Raw genomic sequence first — 17,204 nt, forward strand, 5'->3', positions numbered from 1 at the left:
CTCTGAACCAGATGACAAAATTGCCTTTTCACTCATCCCGGATCAAGTCTTGTTAGTCGAAGATGTTAGATTCTTCACCAAATGTCATGTTGAAGAACTCGGTCATGTTGAGATTAGTGACACATATGATGAGCTATGTATTGATGGCAAACTGGATAGCAAGTATGAGCATATCAAAATCAAGGGATTAATTGAAGTCCTAGCCTATCCCCATGTATTCAAACCCCAGTGGGTTAAGTTTGTTTTAAGCAGAGTTCATGATGATTTTATGTGGCTAGAAGAGCAACCATTCAAAATCACTAAGGAAATCATTCATGTGATCACCAGATATCCTATGTATGATCATGCACGAGCATAGAAAATAATATCACAGAAGGAGTTAATCAGTTTAACCAGAGTAGAATCTGATTACTGAGGACTGAAACTGAATAATGTCACTGATGCAGAACTTAAATTTGCAATTAGAGTAATTGGTTACTGTTTCTTGCAATTAGCAAGGGAAAACAGTGTACCCTATGCAGTAGTTGACTTAGCCTACAAAATAGTGAAAAGGGGAATGAAAGTAGATTTATGTAAAGTGTTATTGAAGAACTTGTTTGAGAACTTGAACACAATAAGGAAGCCGAAAAAGAACAACTCAGCAAATACACTGAAGTTTGGTTCACTTCTTCTATGCATGTTTTTCTACTTTGAGAAGTTCTTTCCCTCAGCCGGTAAAGTATTTTGGGAGCTACACCGACCTATGACCCATCAAATTAATGACTTTATCAAGAAATTGGGAGATAATTTTAATGATATCATGGATGACTACTTCAACAAATTTCAAGGAAAGATGCACAACAGGTACAGGATTCCACCACAGTTGGTAGAAAAATATAAGGATAATATATGTTTTGAGGTAGACATTGATTACTGCTATGTGAATGTTGTAGAACCAAGGACTCAATCTTTGCCACCAATGGGTTACGAGATTGACTATGATATCACTCAACAACAAATTGATGCATATCTTACACTGTCGAGGCATGCTACTGAATTGAGATATCGAACTTATGAAGAAGTTAAAGAAAAGGTGAAAATGAGCATTGTAGTACCTAAAGCTACAAGAAAGGCTACAAAGATGATAAAAGTTTTATCTGAGAAAGTCAGAGAAGAATCCTCCTCTACACCTGTCAAAGGCACTCTTGCCATTACCAAAGAGGAATCTGAAGCTCAAGAGGCAGCAATAACATTGAGTATCGAGTTGCCTAAGGGAAAAGTTTTGAAAAGAAAGAAACTGGACACTACAAAGGCCCTACCGACTCCAACAACAAAGAGACCCAGCACTAGAGAATCAGCTGCATCACCGAGTAAGAAACAAAAGAATGTTATTATTCCCAAAGTAACCAAAACCTACAAGAAATCTACTCGAAGACTCATTTTGGCAAAAGAGTCTAGTGATACAGAATCTAAAGATGCCAACAAATTTCAGATTGTAAAAAGCAAGAAGGTAAATATTCATAGTGTTGAAAACTTTTGTGCCACTCTTAAAGAATATGGTGGATTTGCAAGATTTAGATATGTCAAGTATGAGACTAGGAATAATGATGAGAAGTGACAAATTGAAGAAGCTATCATCTGCACACTTCTAAAGTTTCAGCTAGCTCCATTAGAACTAGTAAAGTCAATTTTGAGTGAATTGTACTTACATATTGATAACAGGTGGAAATATGCAATGGACTCAGAGAAACAAATTAGAGAAAGAAGTCTAGTCCATCTAATTCTTGATATGTCTGTAGAAGAAATAAAGGAGCATTTGACAACCTACAATTCTAAATTTATTGTCAAACAGAGAGCCTTAAAATTAATGAATGGGCTATACATTGATGTAGAAAATGAGACAAAAGCCAAATGGCAGTAAATCTTCAAACTAAAAGATGTCAGTGAACAATCTCAAGTTGAAATTGTTGATGTCATCTAGCAAGATCCTGATGTCACCGAGCAAGGCCCTGATGCTACCAAGAAAGACCTAGTTAACACTATTCAAATTGATGAAGATGTCATGGATACAAAAGCACCAGAGCAGGAAATGATAGAAGGCACTACCTATGCAAAACTTGTATCTAGTGAATCTATGATAGTACAAGTTTAGCCTTATCTGCCGATCAAACCACCCATCTCTACTGAAGCTCCTAAAGATACAACACAAGGCACTGAAGGTCACAAGTCTAAAGCAGTAGAAGGTACAACTAAAGATCAGACCTCTCAAGCACCAGCAAGCACTGAAAATATTACTACTGAGACCCCTAGTACCGAGACACCCAAGGAAATCACAATGGCTACAGGAACTGACCAAAGTGTTGCCTCTACCTAGTAACCTACTGAGGGTTAGCAAGCCTCACAAGTAATTGTCTTGGTACAACCAACCAAAGGTAAAGAGAAGAAAGTGAAAAAGCATAGTTTTAAAGTTGATTTAACTAAACCGATAGTGTTGCCCAATGTGGATATTTCAAAATTAAAGGGGCAAGCACTTACTAATTTCGGTGAACTATGCAAAGCAAAGGCCGAACAAGAAAAACAGATGGCCATTCAAAAGAAGAATAAAGTACTATAGAAGGTGAAGACACTGCTAATAGAAATGCTACCATCAGCTACAGTGTCAACCAATGCAACCATCCACATTCAACTAGATGAACTCTTTAATCAAATAGAAACATCTGGAGTTGATGCATTTGAGTACTTGAGCAAGCTAAAAGAAAAAGAACTTACTGCAAAAATGATTGAAGAGGTACAAAAAGCTCTCGCTATAGGAAAAGTCAAGCTTGTCACATTCATTGCTGAGTTGTCCCCTCAACTCAAGCATATTCTTTATTTATTTCAGAAACTTTGTACATTTTTTGTATTCATTAAAGATATCAAGAATAAAACTGATGCAATTGAGAAAGAGATGACTGATCTCTCAACTAAGTTGACCATAGAGCCTAATTTAGTTCAAAACTTTTATACCAAGCTTCAACAGCTCATGGCTCAATAGTTAGAACTCAGAAATGAAGAGCATAAGATTAGGATGGATATAATGACCCTCTAGACATTATTCCTTCCTCATCTCTCATCAGTTCAAGAATAGATCAACCGAGCTACACACCTATCAACTACATAAGAGGGAAGCACTCTTGATGGCTTAATATCACTATTCACTGATATTAAAGCACAAAATTCTTTAATGGAAACTGTAAAGGATGCACTCTCAGTCGAACTCACTGATGCCCGGAAGAAGTATAAATCTATTTTTGATCAGTTACCCCCCCTGGATGGAAATTAATTTTTTGATGTTTGTCAAAAAAGGGGAGTAATACTACATAAGGGGAGTAATATACTATATTTAGGGAGTGATACAGTTTTGATAATACAGTTTTGAGTATTGTATAAAGGGGAGTATACCAAGCAGAGTATACAGAGTATGCAGAGCAAGCATAGTACACAAGCAAAGAACCGAGCATACAAAATCATAGTTATGTATAGGATAATGATAAGGGGAGTATATCTAAACATACTATTTCATTGATTATTGTATATATTTTCATTTTGCAAGTATATAGATTTTTGAGTTATGACTTTGAAAGTAGTTTTTGTCAAACATCTCAACTAATGTCAAAAGGGGAGATTGTTACTACTTATTAAGTTGCCATTAGTTTTATATTCAAAGTCATACTATACATTCTAGTTGGTTAGCATTACCGAATCATGCAATCGGTATACACACAGAGAAGTCAGTATGCATAGTCTAGTCGGTTATAGAAGAAAGCAGTTACAGAACACAATATACACCGAGCTGTCTACCAAGTATCCTTTTGAGACTACCAAGTAGTAAAGATGACACACCGAGTTGATATTCACCAAGTGAAATGTGTTACTAGATACATTGAACCTAGACATGCATATGAAAACGTGTTACAAGATTGAGGCACATCTAACCGTTATTACAAGGATAATCTAACCAATGAAATATTTTGTTTAGTTATTCATTTGAGGAATCTTGTTTGTAAGATCAAAGCAATGAATTGGATCATCGTTTTAAGAGATCTATTTATATAGCATGAGTTAAGAGCAAGGTGTGTGCATGTATGTATGAAGGAAGACTATTATAGAGACACAGAGGTCACCAAGAAGGTTTTCAGAGAACAGTTGAAGAACAGAGTAAATAGAAGGGCTTACAGAGTTAGTATATGGGTTACCGAGGTATGCTTTAAGCTAGGTAATCTTATTCTGAGCACATAGAATCTGCTATAACATTTCAGATGTAAAGTTGCAAATATTTGTAATGATTTTATTGTAATATTGTGAAGTTGAAAGAGAAACCTTTAACAGGGTAAAAGACTCTAACCAAGTCTATAAATTGTAAAGCCTCTAGCCAGGTGCAGCATTTAGAATAAATGTTGTGAAATCCTTTAGCAAGGTAGATCTAATAGATCTTATTACTCCTAACAGGGTAAGCTATCAGAAATAGCTAAACATGTAGCTCTAATCGAGCATCTTTATTATTACAGTAGTGAAGTTGTGGTTGCTGTCCCTACCACAATTTTTCTCTCTAACCAAGAGTTTTTGCGTAACCAAAATATATGTGTTATGGAGTGAATCATGTATGATTGTTATCTATTTGTCTTAATTTTATTTTATGTTACTGCACTATTTGGTTTATGCATAATAGTAAAATTATTATTCAAGAAAAGTTTTGAGGTACTGATTCACCCCTCCCCTCTTAGTACATTATCTTTCCATATTGGGCCTAATAGGTAGTAGATAGGTTTTCCAAGATTAGCCATTTCATTCCATGTAGAACTACACATGATGCTAGCTATATTGCACATCTCTTCTTTAAGGAGATCATAAGGATTTGTTGACTCCCATTAAGCATTATTTCAGATAGGGACATCAAGTTCATGGGCCATTTTTTGCAAACTTTGTGGAGGAGACTAGGAACTAATTTATCACTTATCTCGGCTTACCATCCACAAACTGATTGTCAAATTGAAGTCATTAATAGGGTGTTAGGCAACTTGTTGAGGTGTCTAACCAAGGAGTATGGGCAGACATGGGATCTAGTCATTCCACAAGTGAAGTATGCCTACAATGATAGTGTAAATAGGACCACTGGAAGGAGTCCTTTTGAGGTTGTCTATGGTAGACACCCAAGGGGAGTGTGTGAACTCAAGGAAATTGGTTCCATGGAGATGAAGAGTGGTCAAGCAAAGGATTTCACTGAAACCATCAAGGAGATCTAAGAGCAAGTCAAGAAAGCCATCCTAGAATCTACTCAAAAACTGAAGGCCAAAGTGGATGAAAGAAGGAGAGAGGTTCAGTTCAAAGTGTGTGACTATGTGATGGTCCATCTGAGAAAAGATGGAATGAAGAGTGGCAAGCCTACTAAATTGCTAATGAAGAGGGTAGGACCTTGTAGAATTCTGTCAAAATATGGTGGGAATGCCTACAAGGTTGATCTTCCTTCAGATTTAGCCATTTCACCAGTCTTCAATGTTGCTGATCTGATAATGTACAAGGGTGAAATAGCAAGGCAGACTGAGAATCAAGCCAAAGTACTGCAAGACTTGGATGTGAATGCCTTACCTCAAGTGAAGTAGCCCATAGCAGAGGAGATCTTAGAGTCAAGGATGAAGAATTCCACTAGATACCAAGTCTACATGGAGCACTTGGTGAAGTGGGCAGGTCAACCTGTGTCAAAAGCTACTTGGGTTGAAGAGAACAGGTTCAAGAAGCTTGGCATTGATCCGGCTCTTGTCACTCCCCTAGTTCCTTAGTTTGTTGTAGAGGGGGAGTATGGTGTAGGAGAACCCTTCAAAGGGCTCCCACCATTTGATTTTGTTGTGTTCTTTCTTCTTTAAGAAGCCATTGTAAATATAATAAGAGCCATGTGCTCATTGGTCTTATTTAGGTCCTAGTTTAGGTCCTAGGTTCATAAGTCTAGGTTGAGTTTTCCTATGGAGTAGAGGGTATGTGTGCCTTTGATGTGTTTAGGGTCCTTCTTAGCATGGTGGTGTCCTTAGGATAGCCCAATGTGGGCCTAGGAGTCAAGAAAAGCAACATTGAGAAAGTTGCTCAAAAGTTACAAAAGATGCATGACAACTTTTCAAAGTTGTCAAGCAACGTTTCCACCTAGTGGGTCAAAACCCTTAGCTTAGCATGGACAACCCTAATGTGGGCACATAGAGCGAGGAAAGGGTACTATATGTAGTTACAAATGCTAAGGAGATGGGTTGGATGTTAGTTTTATACGGCCCAAGGAAAGTGACTTGACTGTGATTGTAATTTTGTTACTAGTCGGCACTAATGGAGCAATGAAGGATTGATAATGGATTGATCTTCAAACAAAACTATGTTGAGACTCTTATATGGTGTATATAACTTCATTTTGAGCATGGATTGTAACCTCTAGCATTTGCTCGATGTGCAGACCACATATAGTTCTTTTTCTTAAGCTAGCACTTCTCAGTACTATGTCCATATCTATTGCAGTTTTTACAAAACCCTTTGAATTTTGCCTTCTGATAATTGTTAACAGACTTTGTCCTACATTGATTAGATGTGTGACCATATTTATTACAATTGTAACAATAACCTTTGGACTTAGTGACATTTGGTTGCTTACCTTTTCTGATTTGACACATGTTGGCAGTGTGACCTTGATTTCCACAGTAGTTACAAATAGGCTTCTTTCTTTTGATGTTATTCTTGTTTCCAGCTTGCTTTGATGATTCTCCTCTCTTGGTAGTATGAATTCCCTTCTCAGTAGAGTCTTTTCTTTTGTAACCAAGTCTTGCATCTTTGTTGGGTCTTCTTGTATTCAGTTGCTCATCTAACATCTTTGATGCTTCATAACTCTTCTTGAGTGTTTCTTTGGATTTCTTCTCTGATTCAAGTTCATCGGTCAACCTTGATACTTCAAGTTTCAATGCTTGATTCTCATCATTTTTCAGAATTGCTTCATGATGTGCATAACCTAGTTGATCTAATAGATTTTGTTGAATTCCAGTCAACCTTGTGATTTCATCATTCTTATCAAATATTAAGACTTCAAGTTGTTGTTTCTCTCTTTCTAGATCTCTTACTTTATCCTTGGTTGTCCTCAATGAATCAAGATTTTCAGTCATCTGTGTGCTGAAATGTTCATGTTCTCTTTTCATTGCTTTTAGTTGATCAGCTAGTGCTTTGTTCTTTTCTTTCAATACTCCAATCATTTCTTTAGTTTCTTCAAATATACTGTTCTCAGATGATGTCTCAATTTGTTCCACTAACTGTTGAGAGTCCTACAAATCATCAGATAATCTTCTTCTTACTTTTAGAGATTTTTTCATTTGTCTTTGCATGTCTACAATCACTTGATTAGCATGATCCAGTTCTTCTTGCAGATATACAATCCTCTGAGATTGTTTATAGCCTTCCATTGATAAGATCTTTCTCTTTAGGTAGTTAAACCCTTTTCCAAGATTCAAGCTCTGATAGCAATTGTTAGGCCCAATATGGAAAGCTAATGTACAGAGAGGGGAGGGGTGAATCAGTACTCCAATACTTTCCTTCAATAATAACTTTACTATTATGCATAAACTAAATAGTGCAGTAACATAAAATAAAGCTAAAACTAATAGATAACAATCATACATGATTCACTCCATAACACATATATTTTGGTTACGCAGAAACTCTTGGTTAGAGAGAAAAACTGCAGTGGGGATGGCACCCACAACTTCACTACTACGATAATAAAGAGTGCTCAGTTAGAACTACATGTTTAGCTATTTTTGATAGCTTACCCTGTTAGGAGTATCTAAATCTATTAGATCTACCTTGCTAAAGGATTTCACAACACTTAAACTAAATGTTGCACCTGGTTAGAGGCTTTACAATTTATAGACTTGATTAGAGTCTTTTACCCTGTTAAAGGTTTCTCTTACAACTTCAAAATAGTACAATAAAATCATTACAAATATCTGAAACTTTACATCTGAAATGTTATAGCAGATTCTATGTGCTCAAAATAAGTTACCTTGCTTATAGCATACCTTGGTAACCCATATAGTAACTCAGTAAACCCTTCTCTTTACTCTATTCTTCGACTATTCTTTGAAAACCTTCTCAGTGACCTCTATGTCTCTGTAACAGTCTTCTTACACTCATGCACACACACCTTTAATTCTTAACTCATGCTATATAGATAGATCTCTTATGACGGTGATCCATTCATTGCTTCGATCTTATAAACATGTTTTATCAAATGAATAATCATGCAAATTATTTCATTGTTTAGATGACATCAAAATCATACACAATCTTTAAGTGCAATTTCCAATGTGATAATGGTTAGATGTTCCTCGATCTTGTAACATGTTTTCATATGTATGTCCAGGTTCAATAAATCTGGTATAACATTTCATTCAGTGTATAACAAGTTGGTGTGTCATCTTTGTTGCTTGGTAGACATGAAATGATACTCGATAGACAACTCGATGTATACTATGTTTTGAGACTACTTTCTTCTGTAACCGACTAGATTGTTCATACCGACTGAATATTTTGGTAGAGACAACTGACTAGAGTATATAGAATAACTTTGAACATAAAACTAATTCAAACTTGATAAGTAGTAATAGTAAACTCTCTAGCAAGGTAACATTCTAAATGAGTGTTTGAAATCCTTTGACAAGGTCACTTCTAACAAAGTGCAAGACTCTAACAAGTCTAAGGGAAATCCCTTAATCGGTCACATCTAGCAATATGTTTTTGTAATCTGTAACTGGATTGGCTTTTAACCAAGCATACTCTAGAAGGGTATATTTCTTAGTGGGTCTGAAATCCCATAGTGGTTTTTCCCTATTTGGGTTTCCATGTTAAATCTGGTGTTAAATGTGTTATGATGTTTTAAGTGTATCTGTTTATGAGTATTGAATGATTTATTGTCATAGTTGCATATCAGTAAAGGCTACCAAGGTTGAATCTAGTGAATATATTGTATTGTGAGTTTTTATGATTCATCCCCCGCCTCTCATCTTAACTAACAATTGGTATTAGAGCTTTGGACTCTAGAAGAAAAGTTTAAAGGTACTTGAGGCAAGATCTGAATATGTATAAAAGGGATGCACCAAAACTAAACAAGTCAAGTTTCTCCACATGGCAGAAAAGGATGAAGCTGCACTTATCAGGAATTGGAGAATATGGAACATATTATCTAGACAATGATTACATAGCACCTAGCACCAACCTAATGACAATGGAAGAGATAAAGGCAAAGAAAGAACATATTCAAGCTATGATTGAAATTACATCAGCATTAAGTGACTCAGAGTTTAATGATCTAGAGGGCTACAATGATGCCAAAGTGATGTGGACCAAGCTTATATCTATGTATGGTGGTGATGAACATGTTCAAAGAGCAAAACTAGACAGTCTAAGTGGTCAACTTGAATCCATGAGAATGAATGAAGGTGAAAACATAACCCAATACAATACAAGGTTAAAGGAAACTGTCAATCAAATCAAAGGAGCAGGAGGATCTATTGAAGAAAAGGATGTAACAAGTAAGTTGCTTAGAACACTTCTACCTACTTATGCCATTCGAGTCTCTGCAATCAATGAATTAAGGTCTATGCCAAACATGCCAGTCTCTTTGGATGTGACTATTGGTAAGCTACATGCATTTCAGTTAAGTAACTTTGATAACAGTGGGTCCTCGGTAAATAAAGTTGAATGTGTATTCAGTTCTTTTCATATTGGTGAATCTGATGATTACAATAATAGAATGAATAAGTATACTGAAGGAAATCATAGTGGAGCAAATGAAAGATTTTGCAAAAACATGGAAGAGGTACACAAACTATATGAAGAAATCAGAAAGCAAGAAGAGTTTGAAGCATTATTAGCCAGAAGGTTACCGAGAGGCAAAGGTAAGTATAAATGAAAGTTACCTTTAAAATGTTTTAACTATGATAGAATAGGACATATGGCTTCTAACTGTCCTGACAAAGAATCTAGTGAAAAGAGAGAATACTGAGATGACAGACAAAAAGACAACCAATACAAAGGACACCGAGACTTCAGAAGGAAACATAGAAAGACATGCCTAGTAGCTGATGAGGAATCCAACGATGATAAATCTAATGGGACTGATATAGAGGAAGTTGTTTATGTGGCTATCAAAGATGGATTAGATGAAGAAAGGTATGAAGAAAAGGCCCTAATATCTCACATAAATAAAAATGATTCTTGGATCATAGATAGTGGATGCTCACATCACATGACAGGTGATAAACAAAATTTTGTTAAATTAGAAGACTATGATGGAGGATATGTAAGATTTGGTAATGATGCACCATGTCCGGTGAAAGGTAAAGGATCTATAACACTTCTTGACAATGCTAAATGTGATGATGTATACTGGGTTGAAGGTTTGAAATACAATTTATTGAGTGTAGCACAGCTGAACAATACTGGGTATTGAATAGAATTCCAGAAGGGAAGTGTCAAAGTTCATGGCAAACATGGAAAGCTAGCTGCTACTAGGACACAAACAAAAGGTAATATATTTCATCTTGACTCAACTCAGAACAATTGTCTGTATGCTAAACTAGAAGATACTTGGTTATGGCATAAAAGGTTTTGTCATGTAAATTTTGATACCCTGATCAAAATAAGTAAGAAGCACCAAGTAAGAGGTCTACTGAGCCTGGAAAAACCTGAGGATGCAATATGTCTAGGATGCCAGATGGGTAAGATGACAAAGTCAAGCTTTACAAGTAAGTCCTACACTTCTAAAGGAATTTTAGATCTAGTGCACACTGATCTTTGTGGTCTTATGAAAGTTCAAAGTTATTATGAAGATAAATACTTCATATTATTTGTGGATGATTACTCAAGAATGATGTCAGTTATGTTTTTGAAAGAAAAATCAGAAGCCTTTCAAATGTTCAAATGGTATAAGGCTAGAGTTGAAAAAGAAACAGGAAGATAGTTGAAATGTATAAGATCTGATAGAGGAGGAGAATTCATTTCTGATGAATTTAACCTATTTTGCAATGATCATGGTATAAAGAGACAAGTGTTTGCATTGAGAACACCTCAGAAAAATGGGATAGCTGAAAGAAGAAATAGATCAGTTGTAGACTGTGCTAGAACCCTGATGATAGAAAAGAGGGTACCTCAAACATTTTGGAGAGAAGTAATCAACACTGCAGTTTACACCCTAAACCGAGTACAACTGAAGAAAGGAACTTTAAAGACACCATATGAAATCTGGTATGATAAGAAACCTAATGTAAGTTATTTTAAAATATTTGGAAGTAGATGTTATGTTCACAAAGATGACAAAAATGGAAAGTTTGATCAGAAAAGAAAGGAAGGAACATTTCTTGGCTATTCTTCTAGAAGTAAAACATTTAAATGTTTGATCAAATCATCTAACCAAATAGTGGAAAGTGCAAATGTGAAAATTGATGAATTTGTAGAAAGAAATGATGAAGGAAATTCCAAAGAACCAAAAAATTATGAAGAATTTGTTTATGTTCAATCGAGAAATCCTACCGAGAAAGTCAATGAAGAAAATGAAGAAAATACTTAGTTACCGAGTGATGAAGAAGATCAAATAGAGCATACCGACCCTATATTAGCCAAGTATGTTAGAAGAAATCATGCATCAAGTCAGATTATAGGAGATAAGGATGACCCAATGATGACAAGGAACAAAATGAGACAAAACACATGTCTAATATCTGAATTTGAATCAAGGATAGTAAAAGAGGCCTTTAGTAATGAAGATTGGATAAATGCTATGACAGAAGAAATTGAACAAATCAAGAAGAATGAAACATGGACACTGGTGCCAAGACCAAAAGAGAAAAATGTAATCGGTACAAAGTGGATTTTCAGAAACAAGCTAAATGAAAAAGGAGAGGTCATTCAGAATAAAGCAAGACTAGTTTGCAAAAGATATGCTCAAGAAGAAGGAATTGATTATGGTGAGACTTTGGCACCTATGGCAAGACTTGAAGGAGTGAGAATATTGTTGGCATATGCTATGTACAAAAATTTCAAGGTATATCAAATGGATATTAAATCGGCATTTTTGAATGGTATAATAGAAGAAGAAGTTTATATTGAACAACCTAAAGGATTTATTGAAGACAAGAATAAAAATCAGGTATGTAAGCTGAACAAAGCATTATATGATTTAAAGCAAGCACCTAGAGCATGGTGTGAAAGACTGCACTTTTCTTTGATCAAGATTGGATTTATAAGGACAAGTGAAAATAGCAACATGTATATGAAAAATGATGAAAACAATGGTATACTGCTTTCAGCCATATTTGTTGATGATATTAATTTTTGTGGAAATGACTCCTTATGCAAGAACTTTGGAAATGAAATGTCCAAAGAATTTGAGATGTCATTAATCGGTGAAATAAAGTATTTTATAGGTTTACAGATACTACAAATGAAAAATCAGATTTTCATTACTCGATCCAAGTATATAAAGGAAATCTTGAAGAAATTTGGAATGGAGGATTCTAAACGTGTAAGTACTCCTATGACTATCGATTGTAAACTATCAAAGAGTGATGAATCTACATCTTTTGATGAGACACTTTACCAATCTATGATTGGAAAGTTGCAATATGTGGTTCATAGCAGGCCAAATATAGCACATGCAGTAGGTATAGTTGCAAGATTTTCTACAGATCCCAAAGAAACTCATTTGACAACAATCAAGAGAATTTTTAGATACCTGAAAGGCACTGAATATTATGGCTTAGTATATCAAAAGAGAAATGTTTTTGACTTAAAAGTCTATACTGATGCTGATTGGGGAGGAAACATTGATGGCATGAAAAGCACAAGCGATGGAGCTTTCTTTTTGGGAGATAGACTAGTAAGTTGGCTTAGCAAGAAACAAGGATGCATTTCATAGTCAACAGCTGAAGCTGAATATGTCAGTGCAGCATTGAATTGTACCAATATAGCATGGATCAAAAAATGGTTGGAAGGTATGAATGAGAAAGTTATCATGCCAATAACTATATTCTGTGATAATACTAGTGCCATTAACATTTCAAACAATCCGTTAATGCACTCTAAGACAAAGCATATCTCCATAAAGTATCATTATCTCAGAGAAGAAGTTCAAGAGAAGAAAGTTGTGCTAGAATATATTAGTTCAAAGGAACAAATTCCAGATGCTTTCACAATGCCATTGCCAAGGGACACTTTTGAGTATCTCAGAAGTCAGTTAGGGGTCCTACCCCTATCTAGTACTCACTGACAGAGTTCGGTGAAAGCATCGATTCTATGAATCTAAAGGATAACTATTTATGAGTTGATACTACTTTGCACACTTAAGGAGGTTGCCTAAAGTTGTACAAGAAAAAGTGATTGAAGACAAAGATGCTCTGACCATGAATGAGACTGCAAGGAAATTACTTCACAAAGGAAGAAATCTTGAATTAGTTTTTCTTTTTGGCATTTTTCTCAAAGGGGGAGAAGAATAATTTATAAGGAACCAATAGAAGAAGCTGGGAGAAGACTAATGACTGGGGGAGAATCCCAAAAAATTATAGAGAAGTTTAAATAGTAATCTGAATCTGAATCAATTGAAATAAATCATGTTGGTATTGCCATTAAAGTTGGTTTTGCCATCAATGCCAAAGGGGGAGATTGTGAGTATTTTCACAAAGGGAGATTGTTAGCATCTCAACAAGTTTGTTGGAGATTGTTGATATAAATGAGAAAGGATGATTACTATCTTAATAATATTATTTTGTCATTGATGTCAAGCAATTGATTTTCTGATTCAGTATGATGTTGCCATATCTTAATGAGTATGTTTTGATAAGTATAAAGATGTCGGTAAGAGACACAGAATGAATATGAAAATAAAAGGGGAATAATAAGTTATTCAATGGGCAACTATAATCAAGTTAGACAGTGATGAGATTATGTTGTTTTTATTGTTTTGATATCCTATATATGAGTATTCAAAGACTGAAGAAGAAGGAGAAAATATTTCAAGCTATAGAATTAGTTAAGGCTTGATACTATTCTATGTTACCAAGCAAGATGCGAGTCGGTAAACCCTAAGGTTATCACTATTGGTTAAAGAAGGCAAAATATCTACCGAGTGAAGTTCAGTATTTACCAAGTAACAACTGAGTAATAACAGAATGGATTGGATGGATAAATACATTATTAAATGTAGAATACCAATGAGCTAGAGTTGATCAGATGATTGGTATGTCATGCAAGAAATTTGTTGAGCATCTACGACATCAAAAATACAAGAGATAGATCTACAACATAGATTGAGTGGTAATAACCTAGCACAAGTTCCAAGGTGAGGTAAAACATTTTTAGATTGAAGGATACAATGAACCTAGTCACGTTTGAAGATCTGATGGCTAAGATTGATCATGGGAAATGTGATCAAGGAGATTAAGCGGTTAGGTATTGTTCATAAATAAGATTGTTTTGAGCACATAGAATCTGCTTTAGCATTTCAAATGTGAAGTTGTAGATATATTTTATTATTGTTATTTATTTTGTAAGTGACAGGAAATCTCTTAACCGAGTGGACTTAACAGTTTTATTTGTAAACCCTCTAGCAAGGTAATATTCTAAATGAGTGTTTGAAATCCTTTGACAAGGTCACTTCTAACAAAGTGCAAGACTCTAACAAGTCTGAGGGAAATCTCTTAACTGGGTCACTTCTAGCAATGTGTTTTTGTAATCTGTAACTGGTTTGGCTTTTAACCGAGCATACTCTAGAATGGGTATATTTCTTAGTAGGTCCAAAATCCCACAACAGTTTTTCCCTATTTGGTTTTCCACGTTAAATCTGGTGTTAAATGTGTTATGATGTTTTAAGTGTATCTGTTTATGAGTATTGAATGATTTACAGCCATAGTTGCATATTAGTAAAGGCTGCTAAGGTTGAATCTGGTGAATATATTCTATTGTGAGTTTTTATCATTCACCCCCCCCTCTCATCTTATTTCACACCTAGGGCTTACTTCTCAATTACAAAAGAAGTCACACTGACTTACAAAAATGGATTATCCTAATCCAATGTCTTGTACTACTTCAGATCAACATCTATTATGCCAGATTCAATATTGGTTTAAGCTCTGCTACAACATGAACCCTTAACCAATATTTCACATCCTATTTCACACACTTCCTATTACAAAATGATCTCATACATATATGAGTCATATTACAACTCGCCATGTTGGCTTACAATGATTTTATAATTAAATACAAAATACATTTTAAACAAAATTGAAGTCGGCCAAGGTGTCAGTATCCTTCCTTTCACTGTCGGTGTTCTGTATGCCGGTGTAGAGTCTGTCGGTGCCAGTGCCGGTATCTTTGTCTTGTCGGGGTCATATGATTGCAAGGTTGCCATCAATGACAAAACCTTCAATCACCTACAATTTCTCATTAGAGTGTGCATTTCCCAACAAGATGTGATGAAGGAATATTTCTTGGTTATTCTACCAACATCAAGTCATACTAATGTTATAATAAGAGATTTAGAAAGATAGTTGAGAGTGCAAATGTCAGGATTGATGAAAGAAATGAGAGATAATTCAGATATTGCAAATATGATTCAGATGATCGGAATGATAGCTCAGATAAAGGGAAGCAACCTCAAACTCAGAATCAAGTTTAGATAATTCAGATGAATCCAGTACCCCAAGGAGGGAGAAGTAACTAGTGCAATTGTTGAAGAAAGAACACAAGAGTTTGAAATTCAAGAAAATCGTAAGAGTCATAGGTATGTAAGGTTGAATCATTCTGAAATTCAAATCATAGGAGATAGAAAGAAAGGTATTAAAACAAGAAGAAGAATTGTTGAAGATCAATTTGAGTACTGTTTTATTCCAAAGATTGAATATAAGGATGTAAATGAAGCTTGGAAAGATGAACATTGTGTAAAAGCAATGGAAGGAGAATTGATGCAGATTGAAAAGAATAATACATCGTATCTTTTTCCTATACCTAAGGAAAAAAATGTAATTGGAACCAAATCAATCTTCTGGAACAAATTGAATGAGCAAGGTGAATTTGTTAGACACAAAGAAAGACTTGCTTGCAAAGGATATTCACAAATGGAAGGAATTCATTTTGAGGAAACTTTTTCCCCTATGAAAAGGATTGAAGCTGTAAGATTATTTCTTGCTTTTATTTCTTACAAGGATTTCAAAGTCTATCAGATGGATGTGAAGTCGACATTATTGAATCGAGAATTGGACTAAAAGGTCTAGATTGAGAAATTGTTGGGTTGATGATTATTGTAATGAATTTATCATATGTTGTCATTGAAGAAACACATACACACACATATGTTTATATTGTCTACCATTATAACTTCAAGTTGTTTATACTACAACTGGTATACTAGAGGTTATACTAAGAGGTTTATCTCTAACCGATACTTTGTGACAACTGGTAAATGCATAGAAGACAACCACTCGATACACATTAATCAACATCAACATCAAGATCAAGCAAAGATTATATCAGGAGATTAAAGGATAATGGTACATATGTTTAACTCCAATTGGTATTGATTGTTCCAATTGATATTCGTTGATTGTGTGTTGAGTTATCCCACCAATAGTTTTTGGCGGTATTTTTGTGATGAGTTATGATCACTTGGCTAGATATATTGCACTTAGGAAATTGTGTTATGATTTCTTTGGGCCAACATGAAATCTAAATGTCTATATATTGACATCATAATGAATTATTTCATATGAGAAAAATTGATACGTTGTATGTGAAAGACAAAAGGGTTAAGTTGCAAAGTATGCAGAAGAGAAGTGTTGAATATGTTTAGAAGGATATGATCAAGCAAGTATTGCACTACTCAGACATATCAAACCAATCCTGTTGTTTTCTAACAATCACAACAAAATTCAAATCCCCTAACTAGGTAAGCTCTAACAAGCTTCAATGCTCAAATCCTCTAATAGGGTGACCCATTAGTTTGGATTCATAAATCCTCCACCAAGGTTACTCCTAATAGCATACTACCTTTCACAGGGTATAAGCTTCTAATCAATCTTTGGGATCTCTAACAAGACTCTCTCCTAGCAGAGCACTTTGTAGACCTAACCGGTTAGTTATCTATTACTGCAGATAGTTAACTTGTGAATTCCATCTCA

This window comes from Cryptomeria japonica, chromosome 7 (genome assembly GCF_030272615.1).
Source record: "Cryptomeria japonica chromosome 7, Sugi_1.0, whole genome shotgun sequence".
In the NCBI taxonomy this organism is placed as follows: domain Eukaryota; kingdom Viridiplantae; phylum Streptophyta; class Pinopsida; order Cupressales; family Cupressaceae; genus Cryptomeria; species Cryptomeria japonica.